Source organism: Lampris incognitus, chromosome 16, assembly GCF_029633865.1.
Source record: "Lampris incognitus isolate fLamInc1 chromosome 16, fLamInc1.hap2, whole genome shotgun sequence".
Taxonomy (NCBI): Eukaryota; Metazoa; Chordata; class Actinopteri; order Lampriformes; family Lampridae; genus Lampris; species Lampris incognitus.
The window spans coordinates 14,303,621-14,319,038 of NC_079226.1; the positions used below are offsets into that span (position 1 = coordinate 14,303,621).

A 15,418-nucleotide genomic window follows, 5' to 3' on the forward strand; every position below is an offset into this window, starting at 1 on the left:
TTTCTTTTCTTCCATGCCATGACGTCGATCTCTAGCATCCAGACTAAACTCGCCTCCTTTCGCATGAGCTTTGGTTCATGTTGCATGCATGTGCATTCGGCACTGGGACGACAATTGTGAGAATCATAAGATTCCTGAGCTTTCACTTTCTCGTGTTTCTGTGAAAATGTGGGCCACATAACAAACTAGTTCAACGCCAGTGAAACGTTTATAGGTCACCCGCTCTATAAAAGCCGTTGCATATGGATTCAATCACAGAGAGCCCAACATTTCATATACTCGCTTTCTTTCATATAGGCTGTGAGCTGATGTGAACTGAGTGTCTATCGGAGAGACCCTTCTTGTATGTGGCATACTTTGTGCAGAGCCTTCTTGAATTTTAAATAAAATTAAAATATTGCCCCTGGCAACCCGTTAAATCTGTGACGACGGGTTTTGGAGTTTTGCTGATTTTTGCGCGCCCCTGTGGAGAAAAGCAGTGTTGTGAGGACGAACAGCTTAATTCCACAGAAGCGTTGCCTGTTGTCCCAAACATCTACTTTCACCCTTTAGTAGCTTGTGCATTTGTTTTGCGGAGAAGAAGGAGACATGTTATGGTGCTTTTGGAAAAACAGGCATATGCAAGATATACAGCAATAAGGGGAATCTCTAATTGTGGATGTGTATTCTGTTTGTGTGTGCTGTAAAGTTTATTTTGTCAGATTTTGTGAGGAATCCAACCCAGAGACAAGCATTCACATTCATTATATAGTAATAGCTAGTCATGTCGCTGGTGGTCTCATTTGCTTATGTCGAATTGCATCCGGCCAATTACCCCACTCTTCCGAGCCGTCCCGGTCCGCCCCCTTGTGCTGATCTGGGGAGGGCTGCAGACTACTGCATGCCTCCTATAATACATGTAGATTCGCCAGCCGCTTCTTTTCACCTGACAGCGAGTGAGTTGTTTCACCAAGGGGACGTGGCGTGTGGGAGGATCACGCTAGTCCCCCCAGTTCCCCCTCCCCCCCTGAACAGGCGCCCCAACCGACCACAGGAGGCGCTAGTGCAGCGACCAGGAAACATACCCACATCCGGCTTCCCATCCGTTGACACGGCCAGTTGTGTCTGTAGGGACACCCGGCCAAGCCGGAGGTAACACGGGGATTTGAACAGGCGAGCGCCTTGTTGGTAGGCAATGGAATAGACTGCTACGCTACCTGGACGCCGAGACATCAAAATTAAATTGAAATCAATAAGTTATCGGTTAAGAATTCCCCAAAACAGCTTCAGAAAGGGTAGAATTTAATTCCATTATCTTCTCAATAGCAAGGTCACAATTCAAGAGGAAATGGCCACGCGTAGCCAATCATAAATCTGAATTAATCAGCTTCTGAAGCTCATTTCGGCCACTTTCAACCCAACGACAAAAAAATGACCTCCTAAAGGGAGATTAGAGGGAAAGGCTGGGCAAGAGCACTTTATGTGATCAAGTTTCACGCATTTGGATTACTTGGGAAATAGAGGTGGAGGTACTTGGGAAAGTGATTGTCCCAAATCCTGATGGGGAGGGGGTGGGGGGGCAGGATGGCAGGGAGGGGGCTGGTACCACAGCTCGCTGAAGAGGTGTACTGCTCTCAGGAAGTCACCTTTCCTCTCCTCTCAAGCCCGTGGAGCAGGGTAAAGCGGAGAGGCATGCTGAGGCACAGGCTGTTGTACGTGCCTGCCTTTGGGACCAGGGAGGATAATGGACAAGGAGGAGGAGGTGGAGGGGGAGGTGGAGGAGTCCAGATACATGCTGGTTCAAGCAGCACCCATCTGAAGTTCAGACATGAAAACATATGTGTGTGTGTGTGTGTGTGTGTGTGTGTGTGTATGTGCTCTTGTTCGACTACATTTATGAGGACCGATTTCAGTGTTTAACTAGAAGGGTGAGGATACTGGTCGGTCCTCACTTCTTCAAGGGGCTATTTTAGGCTTAGGGTTAGGCACCTAGTTCTGATGGTGAAGGTGGGCAGGGTTAGTTAGGGGCTTGGGAATGAATAAAGTCAGTGAGGGGATCCTCACAAGTATAGAAAAACACTGTGTGTTTCTGTGTGCACACGTGCACCAGATTTCTGTTGTGATCCAAGAGAAGAGATGAAGGTGCACACTCTTTTAGTATTCCCCTGCGGATCCGCAGGGCTGCAGACTACCACATGCCTCCTCTGACACATGTGGAGTCGCCAGCCGCTTCTTTTCACCTGACAGTGAGGAGTTTCGCCAGGGGGACGTAGCGCGTGGGAGGATCACGCTATTCCCCCCAGTTCCCCCTCCCCCCCGAACAGGCGCCCTGACCGACCGGAGGAGGCGCTAGTGCAATGACTGGGACATATACCCACATCCGGCTTCCCACCCGCAGACATGGCCAATTGTGTCTGTAGGGATGCCCGACCAAGCTGGAGGTAACATGGGGATTCGAACCGGCGATCCCTGTGTTGCTAGGCAACGGAATAGACCGCTACGCTACCCGGACACCCTTGACATTAACCCCCTCCTAAGAAACGGTCGCTGGTGTAACTAGGCCCACTATTGATTCTGTGCATGGCACAACTTGACATTGTTGGTGGATGTATTGTCTGCTTTGGTTGTTTGGTTCTACGCCGTGTGTGTATGTGTGTGTGTGTGTGTGTGTGTGTGTGTGTGCGTGCGCGTGCGCGGTCATTTGAAGTACATCTGTTCTTGCTGTTCTGAGATGACTGCATGGTTCTTAAGGATGGGAAACATAAAAATAAAGGGCCTTTTGTTATTAAAAATGAGATGATTCCACCACGTGGCCCCCTCGGTCTTTAAATCGACATAGATGACACTAATTCCAAAAATCCCACATGAGAAGAAGCTGTTTTCTTTCACAAACGCTGGGGTAACCGTTGCTTTACCCCACAGTAAACATGGGGCTAATGATAATATCATGAGAGAGGAGGGATCCTGCCTCCGAAGCCAGCTGCTGCATGGTGGCTTATGGTCAGGGAGCGAGTGAGAAATGCTGGGGAGGAAAATGAGTCACCCAATAGGAAAGAAAAAAAACAGGAAAATACTATGGCAGGCCTCCAATAAACAAACTTGCATGCACCAGAGCTGTAGTCAAGAAGTTCTCAGCATAGACTTTCCTCCGCAACCAGAATCTGCTGTGTAGCTGTTAAAACGCTATCTGGTATTTATTTGTTCCAGGCTTAATTTCAAATTGATCTGATTAGGCACATTAATGTGTTTTTATTAATCGCACAACGCCACAGCTACTCTCAGACAACAAAGCCAAACCCTCTCGGGAGCGCTATTCGCGTTGACCTTTGGTGAGCGACAACGCCAAAAGCCAACCGGCTTCGCTACGCTTGTCAAGGGAGGGCCGATAGAAATCTGTGAGGGCAGATGAAAAGGTCATCGGACTTCTTTTTGAAAACAAGTGATGTTGCCAATCACACACACATTGAAGGGAAGCCCCCCCCCTCCCCCCCAAAAAAAGCTGCTTGTCAACTTTTATAGACACACTACAGAGAGCATCCTGACAAACTGCATGACAGCCTGGTACAGCAGCTGCAGCAAAGCTGACAAAAAAGCCCTCCGGCACGTTGGGAAAGACAGCACAGGACGTCGCTGGCAAGGAGCTGCCATCGCTAGAACATCTTCACATCGCTCACCGTGTGAAGGGGGCTAAACACATCATAACAGACATGACACGCCCAGGACACCATCTGTTTCAGCTCCTACCCATCAGGTAGGCGCTCCAGAACAAGCCGCACATGCACAGATAGACTGAAAAAACAGCTTCCTTCCAAAAGCTGTGGCACTAATGAACTCAAACGTCCCCTCAGTCTGATGAGGCTGATGTGCTGCCCCCACTGGGCATGTGCAGAATCTGCAATATTTACTCATGTCACTTTAAGCCACTTCATATCTGTCCACCGCAGCACCTTTAATGCCTTTTTGCTGCTGTTTTTGCACCTCATTAAATGTATTACATCATTAACTGCATTGTATTTTATACTTTATACTGCTTATATTTTGTACTTATATCGTTTAGACTCTGTACCCCCCCCCTTTTTTTTCTTCCCAATTGTATCCGGCCAATTATGCCCCTCTTCCGAGCCGTCCCGGGCGCTGCTCCACCTCTTCTTCTGATCCGGGGAGGGCTGCAGACTACCACATACCTCCTCCGACACAGGCGGAGTCACCAGCCACTTTTTTTCACCTGACAGTGAGGAGCTTTGCAAGGGGGACGTAGCGCGTTGGAGGAGCATGCTATTGCCCCCCAGTTCCCCCTTCCCCCCGAACAGGCGCCCCGACCGGCCTGAGGAGGCACTAGTACAGCGACTGGGACACATACCCACATCCGGTGTCCCACCTGCAGACAAGACTCTGTACTTTTTACTGCTGATATTTTAGATTTCTTATCTCTCTCATGCCTTATTTATTCTTTGTACGCACATCTGAGGTTGACCCAACTGCAGTTTCACTGTGCTTGCGCAATGACAACAAAATTCTTGAACCTGACTTTGCATTGGGTGGACATATGATGAGTATATGAGAGAAAATGGAAAGTTAGCCTTCAAAATGAAGCAGGAGACGGAGATAAGAAATAACTTCTACAGGGACTGAATGGTTTTACTGTTAAGTCGCCTTTTGGCCGCAGTGATAAATATCCTCTCTCAGAAGGATAATTAGAATGACCTATTTAGGACAGGACAATGTATTTTGGATTCGGTGCATCTGGGGTGAAAGCACCAACCCAGTTAAAGGACTGGGGTAATTTAGGGACACTGGGACTGGGCGGTGCTGCCTACAGGCCCTTCACACCACTGCTAGCTTATGTGTCACCAAATACATGTGCCAAGGCGAGCGACCCATCCCTGCTGAGGTATTTAACCTACCTATTGAGGTCTTCAGCCCTCGTGGAATATGACTGTTTAAATGTTTGTTTTATAGTCTGGTATCAGGCAGCGGTTGAGCTCAAGTTAAAATATCTTGGCATGGATGCCATACTCTTCAAAAATGTCTGCCAAATGGAATGATGGGAAATGTATCAGAGGAAGTTGAAGCTTCCACTAATGTACTATCTCATGTTAGATATATCGTCTTTGATAGCTGAGGGACAGGAAAGGCCTGCTGACATCTTCAACTGGGCTCACAAGTGAAAGGATGGAATTCAAATATCCCTTTTCACATTTGTGTGTGTGTGTGTGTGTGTGTGTGTGTGTGTGTGTGTGTGTGTGTGTGTGTATTCAATAGCCCTACTAAACTACAGCACCATCGATACGGAGCATACAACTGACACTGGCATGCGACCATGTTGCTTTTGAACCTGCCGCCAGAGTGCAACTTCAACATGTTCGATGTCACGTGAGGGATCGAACATGCTGGGCAGCATGGTGGCCCAGTGCTTAGCACAGTCGCCTCACAGCAAGAAGCTCCTGGATTCGAACCCCAGGCCCTTTCTGTTCTCCCCGTGTCTGTGGGGGTTTCCTCCGGGGTGCTCCGGTTTCCTCCCACCATCAAAAAGACACGCATGTTAGGGTTAATACTCCTGTCTGTGCCCCTGAGCAAGGCAGTGGAAAGAAGAACTGGAGTTGGTCCCCAGGTGCTGCACGGAGGCTGCCCGCTGCTCCTAGCTATAGGGTGTGGATGGGTTAAATGCAGAGGATGAATTTCCCCACGGGGATTAATAAAGTACATCTTAATCTTCGTCGATGATGTGAGTTTCTGTGAGTGCTCACAAGTTCACAAGTCTTCCTCTGTGTTAACATAGTACGACAGCTTTCAGATGCAAAACAAACAAACAAACAAACAAAATGGTTTAGCAGTTCATGGCTGTGCTAAATATATGACACTACAAAATACAAAGACAGGAACTAAACAGAATAAGCACGACAGAAGGGCACAGACAAGAATTTCCAGGTAGGTTTCGTTATAAAAAGCGAATCTACATTTCTTTACGGTGTCTTGCTGCTGATCCAAACCACTAACTGGATCAACGGCTCTGTCGCCTGATTTATAAAGCTGGAAGTCTGCGGTCCAGCACTACAATAGGAGGGCGAATTCAGGACACACGCAACGATCTTGATACGTAACAATGTCAGAGACGATCTTTGGGAACTGGAAGCGATGCTGCTCCAGGTCTGCTGCCAACCCGGTCTCAACTTTCCTGCAAAGGAAATTCCAGGGAGTGAATGGTCGGGCGATAATGCCCCCATGTCTGATATCCGCATCAGCTGTGATTACAAGATGACACATGACTCCGCATCTCTTCCGCTAGAACCTCAGCCCATCAGGGTGAAGATGACTGCTGTAGATAGCAGTTGGCAGTTATGTAAAAGGAGTACAGTTCAAGTCTGCTGTCGCAAGCGTGCATCAGTATGCATTGAAAACAGGTGAAACGCGTGAGGCTGAAAGCGGACACACAAACCCCACCAACAGCCACAGTGGTGTTTGCTGCACAGAGCAAAATCAGAATAGCTCTATTCACACACTACAAGTAAAAAAAACCAAAAAACATCCAGTTACAACATATGATGCTTAACTGTGCAAATGTGGACTGGAGCTGCAGAGGTTTCTGTGAATTCTTGCCCGAGTCACTACGAGGAGCGGACCTGGCTGCCGTCCAGTTTCAGCAAGCATCTGAATGCCATGTGTGGACCGCTCTCTCCTCTCTCTTTCCCTCTCTCAAGTCGGGGGAACTGCTTGGCCGTGTGACACATGCCCAACTGGGCTTGCCAAGGACTCTCAGGCGTGCGTGAGTCATTCTTAGTTAAACAAGAACATGGCAGGCTACCCGCTTGGTTTCCAGGAGAAAGAAATAGCGAATCTGAATCTCCAAACATGGCCGCGGCAGCTTTCTGCAGACGGCATCCTACATAAAATGGACATGGAGGATTTGTTTCACGTTGGGGGGGAATAACTCGCCCAGTGAGGGTGTGTCGAAAGCCCACGGAGTCTGAAGGAGCTGGAGTGGTAAATGACAGAGTAGCGGGCCCTCGCAACCAGATTCATATGAGAACCTATCAAAGAAGGACCGATTCTCGGAAAAAAAAGGGAAGCGGCTACAGCACTTGAGGAGGAATTTAGAGAGGGATCTGGGCTGTCAGCAAAAGGAAAGGTTGGCCAAAGAAACGGTTCAACATAGAAAACTAGCTAGCATCCTCTTCTCTCTTTTTTTTTGCATGGGTCTTTAAAGTGTTTTACTGTATTCAGCGCCGCTAAACTGTCTTGTGATATTTCCATCTCTGTACTACTCATAGTCAGAGATGCACCGGTATCACTTTTGCACTGCCGATACCGAGTCCGAATCTGAGTCTTCAAGTATCAGCTGATACCCAGTACCAATCCCATCCACCACTTTTGCTGAACAACGCAGACCTCGACCATTAGTTTGGGGTCAATGAGCAGAACGACTGACACAGAGTTTTTTTTCCACCCTTAATGGAATAAACTTTCATGTGCCAAAAATGAAGCAAATCAAGCCATTTTGCTCTTGTGTATGACATGTTACTCATGGATTTCACTGGGGTAAAATTCTCCAAACCGACACTCCGTTTTAGCCTGATGTCAACTCAATTTCCACAGTCAGACATTGGTGCATCCCTAGCCATGATTATAACAATCGTATGTGTGATTATAAAGGGTTGTTACATGATCCCTTCTGGCTAATTCATGGTTAGGTTCAAGGATTTCCTTATTTCCCGCTCAGTAGCGCTGAATAAGTGTTTAGCAGCTGTATATTGTTATGTCTGTTCGAGCATCAGTCCAACCTCTCAAACATCCAACAAGCTGTGGGTATCGCCATATGTCAGTAACACAGCATAGATTAATCTGCCGACCAATAAAATCACAGAAATCGCACATTTTTTTCAGAATAGTGTTGACAAATATTTATCTAACTAATTTTAGCACACGGAACGATGCGTTGCCGAACTCACTGGCTGTCCTGCATTGGATGGGCACAGGAAGAGAGGGACCAATAGGGATCCTTTCAATAACTATCTTAGGCCCAATCTCCTGTGCAAATGAGCAAAGCTTTGGGGATTTCTGGCTTTGCATTCCATAATGCTGCAGAGACTGAGCGCCTCACAAAGCCTGACTGCAGCAAATTCCACACAATGGAACCTGTCTTCCCCTGCCTGACTCACACACACACACACACACACACACACACACACACACACACACACACACACACACACACACACACACACACACACACACACACACACACAACACACACACAACACACAACAATCGGTCAGTCAAACCCAGGGCCACTGCTGGGAGCTGCCAGCAACGCAAACAGACAGACCAGGGGAGAAAATTACAAGCAAGAGCGAGAGAAGGATGACCTGAGGTTGACCAGCAGGTAATTAACCACACAGGCCTCAAAGAACACACTTGAGAAAAGGATGGAGGATGGGTGGGTTGGTGCTTGTAAATTTCATCCGCAAATCATGGCCATTACCAGGCAAAGCCATGCCTTGAAGTCAGCGCCGCTCCCATGTTACACATCCATCCCAACCCCCCACCCCCACCACTGCTGAACCCTCAGAAGACCCTCTGCACCCACAGTCTCCAAATTCCACTTATCATCTGGACACCCCCTGCCAAACTTAACAAGGTGTGATTCATTTCACTCAAAGGCGGAGGCTGTTGAGCTTAATTTAGTGTTCTGTAGGTCTACGGCTGCACCATAAACAGATTATCTACTGCATATATGATACGGGTTCTCCATTTAAATGTGACCTTGGGAGTATTCTTGTAAACGGATGCAATATGAATGCAATTTGACTTGAGTTTTAGAACTACACTTGCATCCGAGTGTGCAAGAAACCATGCGAATAAAAGCACACTGGCACACAAAAGGCATTTGTGTGCTAGCGTTCACCTAGGATAACATTAAGTAACTAAAAAATTGTTTATACCAAGCCGTTTTATGTGCTAGTACACTGACACATTTACATCTGGCAAACTCCATTTTCCATGGAGTTATTCATGTGTTTGCAATAAGGCCTCGTTTTCACAATGTCGAAACATATTTCTGCCTGGTGTGCCAAGCACATGCATGAAAGGTGAACTAATATAATTAGTAAACAGTAAACAGCCACAAGCTGAAGACTGTTATGAGTATGGGTAAATACGGCAGATAGCTGGACCGACTTACGAAACAATAATAGCCTCTGTTGTACTTAAGAGCTGTAGTGAGCAGCAACCCTTTCAACATTACACCAAGACTTGTCGTGCTGAGACTTTCTGAGCTTTTATGGTGTCAGTATTCATTGCCAAGAATAGGAAGTTTTTAGCGTCACAGGCTGAGGATTCATATCTGATGTTGGCAAAACAGAGCTAACAAAGTGAAAGTCATTCATCCAACTTAGGAAATCCCTGAGAAGGGATTCAGCAGCGCCTTTACAGTAAAGGAGGGTAATTTACTGTCATGCCTCAAACAGAGCCCTTGGAGGGAACAGCTGAAAAACAAATGTAGGCCGGCTACATCTGAAAAAAAAAAAAGAGAAAAGTCCTTGTTTCTTGGTCCAAGTGCCATGAAGAAAATCTCGTGGAGAAATGCCAAACTGCATTAGAAATTCTGGGATAAGATGGCTTTTGGATTTCACAACTGGTCCGGAGGAGAGCGAGAGAGACAAGTCTTGAGTTTGGGGGATCTGAAGTTACTAATATTCACAGTTTGAAACTATTCGCGTAAGACTTTGGTCGTCTGGACGGTGTTTCTCAGGTCTTTTGTTGACAATCTTCAAAAACGCGTCACTCACACTTACACACACTCTCTCTCAAATTAAACTCACCCCGCTGCCTGATGAGGAGAGGTGGTGAGGAGGAGCGTTGTATACAGCTGCACAAAACTCCTTCAAACGTACGACTCAGTACACTTCATCACGTGTGGGATTTGGTCAGCTGAGCGAGGATGGAGACTGACAGGTAACAGAGAGGTGAGGAGACACTACTCGGGGGTGGGGGGGGGGCGCGGCTGACCGAAACAAAAGCACATCACTGGCATATGCTTCCCATCACGTTTCCACTAAACACAAAACAACCCCACACAGCACCGAGGGCTCACGTACACGCTCCTATGGAGCGGTCGGTCAAGAAGGAAATTCCTCGTCAGAATGTGGCACGCGGCCAGATGGCGGGAGGAATGCAAGGCCTATACAGCACAACCTCTAGGGCCCAGCGAGGTAGGTATCCCCCCCCCCCCCAAGTGAACCCGGTGACTTCTGATAAAAAAAAAAAAAACTACACTCACAAATCTGCTCGTCCCGAATCCTAATCTGAGCTAATATCACTCAACCGGTCATGATTTTGGTGGAAAAAAAAAAAAAAAGAGCCAATGGACGGTGGCTGCTTGCGAGGCTGGTTCTGTAACTCAAGACCGGGAAAGCTTCTCAAAGCCGAAGTCTGTTATTTCCTGAATCTGTCTGTCCCTCTGGCTACGAAAACTACCAAGAAGGTGTAGCAGCCAGTATCGATGGTGTGCCGTCTGCTCAGCAGTAAACAGTTCCCACTCTCTTGTAAAAAAAAAAAAAAGTCAGATGAAAGCTCACAGAGGTATCCTAATGTATTACAAAGGACACCGAAGTATACGGGAAGACTGTTACACTGTAATAGTGAAAATAGCTAGAATGGCTGCCCAACAGAAGCATCGCCACATCATCATCATCATCATCACGTTTCTTTCCTGTTTGAGTAGGAATGTATTCGCCGCTGCACCAGCGTTGTCCCTACCCGTTAAACTATTTCAACAGCGGTATATGGGGAATGTCTCCAACCGTGGTGAAGATGCCAGCTAGTATTATGTAACCCACTCCATTGTCCAGACGGATAAAATAACTCTTTATTAATGGAGGAAAAAAATATATCAGGGTTTCAGCTTTAAGGAAGCCTAGATAAACTGCACGCTCTTCTGCACCAGCCCGTGCCCACACACCCACATTCTCGCTCTCTAACGCAGGTGCTTATAATCAGCTCTGACTACTGTGTAAAGGGGCTTAATGCGATCAGCCGCTGCAGACAGACCACATACTGCAGGGAGACAACTCCTTCCTAACACTCAGACATTCCTGCACAGAACAACCTGGGTGAGTTGGAGTTCAGTTCAGAGGAGTCTCGCTGCTGTGCTGCTGCTGCTGCTGCCCGCGACGTGAGGGTTGTATGCAGGAGAAATGAGTTCGGCAGAGCTGGGAACCGCATTCATGTCCTGACAAGACACCGGAGTGAAGGGGGAAAGGCAACGGGGCGGCTGCAGCCTCAGACCCCTGCCAGCAATGAAAGCTTGGTGGAACCAAAGCAAGCTTGCCTGTTTTGTGCGCTCCCCTATTTTTGTTTGTGCAATAGATTTGAATGACACGGGAGAGGGTTTCTGTGAGGTTGACAATCCGGGGCTGACTTAAAAACCTGCGTTGCATGTCATCACCACTTTCACCCTCCAATCTTGCCTTCCACTGTCTACTGGACAATGAAGCGTGAACCGTTAAAATCTTTCCTCAACTAGCCTAAAAACCTTCCTCTGCAAGGTCTACCTGCAGTCACTATCAACTGGCTGTTAGTATTGTGCCCTTACTCGCACAAAATTACTGCTGGCGTCTACTATTGAGCCCCAGATTATTGTTACACAAGCCATTTTTATACTCTCATGACACAATTGTAAAAAGAGTGATGAGGTTATACTGTTATAATGACAGCATCCACATTCTCAACAGGTTTTTACTGTTGGGGGCATTATTAATCTATTTTGTACTTTGATTCTCATAATCTCTGCATCTCGGCGAGACACGCCAACACTAAATGCACTTGAATTGATGTGCACTCTTGGTTATACGATTACTGTATAGAGCTCTATGATGTCAGACGATAACATCTGAATTTAGCTGCAGACTGTGGACTCTCCTGCAAATCAGTTCAGATAAAAGCGTCTGCCGAATGAATACACCTAAACGTAAAACCATTTGAAAATGTTTAATCAGAAAATAGTACAACATTTGACTTATTTACGGCCAAAATTATGGGAGAAAATGCTTTGCAAGACCGCATAGTGGTAAATATTTCTTGATTTAGCAAGCATGCTGGTATTTTTCAGGGGTTGTGGGTCGGCTGATAAGATGACTAAATATTTTAACTTTCTCTAATAAAGTCAACAGCACATCCCTGAAATAAAGAAGTCAGCCAAAGACAATGCTAAAAAACTATTATGCACCCTAAATTGCAAGTCATTCCTACTCTTAAGACATTTGTCTCATAAGCTTACTAACCTGGGCCTGCCGTTTGAATTGTTTCTGCTACTATCTCTTCCTGCAAATACACTAATGTGATAAAAGAGGCAATCCTTCACTGCATTTGATAATCGAGAGACATCCTACAGACAAGGTAAAAAAAAAAAGGGGGGGGGGTGAAAGGCAGAAACGGGAAGCTGGGCATGTGTTGGGTCAAGGCCGGACAGATGAGGGCCTTACCTTCAGATGCACACCTTTTAATGCGAGGCGCTCCATACTGCTTTACTTCCCCAACATCCCAGATCCCCATCACACTGGATGTGTTTCTGGCAGTGAGAGGCATCTTTATGTTGCTAGGCAGCCACAGAATCACCTGTCAATCGCTTGTGTGCCAGCATTAGCAATAAGTGAATTAGCTGCACAACTCTACCCATCTGAACTCTAAAAACTTCTTTTGACTGTTAAACAATGTCTCTTCTTATTACCTACACAACTAATACTTATATTAATTACCAATACTTATATTGTATTTTAAGCTTGTGCAGCACTTTGGTTCAACTGTGCTTGTTTCAGATGTGCTATATAAATAAACTTGACTTGACTATTTACTTGTTACCATTTGTTTCTCTAAGACATGCAGCACTTGAGCTCTTTTTGAAGGCCCGCCCCTTTGTTCCTCTGATTGGGACAGCAGAGAAAAAAATGACATTGGGCGTTTTTCCCGCTCAGAGTTGAACATTTTTCAACTTCACAGCGTTTTACCAGAAACACAAGGCGCAACGGCCAGACACAAAGCGAGGCGCCCAGAGCGCATAAACAGTGAGCAAAACACTTCAAACCCATTGAAAAAGATCTGAAAACGGCGCCTCTCACAGCCACAAACGCCTCCAGTGTGATGGCGGCCCTGGAGGAGGAGGCTAATTCTGAGCACACTGCTGCAGCTGAAGTGGTTAGGGCTGGCTGACTCACCCCTTTGTGCCCCTGCCCAACAACTGAATTAAACTCTTTATCTGAGTCCACATGTTTTAGTCATGCTCATTTTCCAGGACTTCTGGCAACCCTTCTTTGAGACCTTCCCAAAGATAGGTGAAGAACCAGTCGATCCTATCCCCTTTTAACGGACTATCTGGCCCGCCGAGGTGCCCGTCTGGATGGCTAAAAAAGCCCCAACAAGCGGGACTTCTGCTCTGTCCTGGCCCAAAGATTCATCATATTGGTCAAATGGAAAACTCCTCTCCCTCCAATATACAGACACTCTATCAGAGAGGTCATGCGTCATCTTTAATTAGACAGGTTCAATATCCTGTCCCAGGGTCCATTATGAGGTTTTATACTATGTGCAACCTTTGCTAACCTTTATTGAGAATATGGAAGCTAACAGCACACCACCCCATGACCCTTTTTGCATTATGTTTACTCATTTGGCAGATGCTTTAATGCAAAGCGACTCACAAGAGAAGCAGCAAACAGCACATAAATTCAAACGTTACCAACTGGCATCATAGAGCTCTGCATGGTCATCGCATCAGCCAAGACGGCATGTCGAGTCAAGTGCATTTAGCATAGGTGCACTTTTAGTCATCAAGAGGCGGAGAACAGGAAAATAAAAGTTAAAAAAAAAATCACTGCAAAACACTAAAACAGGCAAATCGTGCCATGGGAGCATTGCACGTGCAATGGCAAGTGCAAAACAAAAGCGCTCAATGGCAGATGCCAATAGTGATGGCGTTTAATAACATCCAGGTGCCCATTCACAGTCACTGCAAAGTGTTACCAGAGACCACTGAAGCATCGAGGGAGCCCTTGCTTGTTGGCCTACTTAATTTGTTTTTACTTATGCATTCATTAATTTGTTTAACTTTTTTCTTGTGCTATACTGTGTATGATGTTCATCACTCTATCTTGTGTACTTGACATCTGTGTGACAGTCTGGCTTGACAGGATATTGGTAATTGTTGAATATTTCAGTGGGGAGGGGTACCTGTTGTCCTTGGATTTGTCTGTTTGTTGTGTACACACAATAAAAAAAAAGATTTTCATCAAAACTCTTAATCTGAGTGGGTCCATTATTCATTTGTCATAACCCGCGATAATCTGTAATCTGTGTATCACCATAGCTCATTATTTCCTCTTCCGCCTTAAAAAAGAGCAATGAATCTAATCATGAACTTTTTTTTTTTGCAGTGATTTGAAACAGATTTATGTTTCAGTAGTGAGGCAATGGTTTCTTTGCATTAATCGAACATGGTGAGTCAAACACAGCTTTTTAACAACCAAGCCAAACCGGGTCAGACACCATGATGCCGGCTAGGAAAAGGGCTCAACAGACGGGATCATTTCTGAATGATGTCTGTTTCTCTGTACCTCAGTATAACTCAAAGTGGTGTAATGGCCCATTGGTGCAACTGCAGTCATTTATTTGCACTGGTTACAACCTGGCAAAGGTTATCCAAACCATTACAGGCACCTTAAATGCGGATTTCCGATGGCAATAAACACAGCGTTTCCCCAACACAACATGAAAATATACAATTAATTACAGGTCATTAAATCGCCACTGTATGAGGAAGTTACCAGCTGTTGCTGATCCACATACAAGGATCCCACGTGGAGAAATTGTGTGAACAGCCTTTCCCACCCAATTACGGTTGGCTGACACCCAGCTTTGTGACCCTAAAACCTGATCCCTAACCTCCACACATCCCTGCGTGAAGCAGCTAAATTCACCAACAGGTGTCAACTTTCTAAAAATGGAAAAAGCAAAGCAAGAAAAAGAAGACTCGGCGGGTATCAACTTTTGAAAGAGTAATATAAACGCATGAGAGATCAAATCCAGTTATTTGGGGGGAAAATACATGTGGCTCAGTGGACTGTATTCCACCATACAGCTACAAGCAGCATACTTGTGCACAGCTTCACTCTACTGTATAATTGACTTTATCTGTACTAATTAGTATTCCCCCCCCACTGCTTTATCATGTCAGCACTGTACTATGTTTGTGTTTCTCTACCATAGTGCAATGCTTAACCAGTACATGATAGTGTAATGCCTAGCAACTTCTATTAGTGTTGTTCAGCCCCCCCCCCCCGACCTCCAGCCTTTTTGCTGTTGTTGTTTGTGTATTGTCTAATGTTGGTCCATGGGAGCCAAACCCAGACAAGTTCCCTCTATGTGGAAACAAACTTGGCCAATAAATCTG

At 46.0% G+C, this 15,418-nt stretch overlaps 1 protein-coding gene across 1 annotated transcript in view; it reads right to left on the reverse strand.

Annotated features, from left to right (window-relative positions):
• Positions 1-15,418, reverse strand: part of LOC130126397 (peroxidasin) — a 75,069-nt gene that overhangs the window by 59,233 nt on the left and 418 nt on the right. The gene's annotated exons all lie outside the window — the stretch shown is intronic.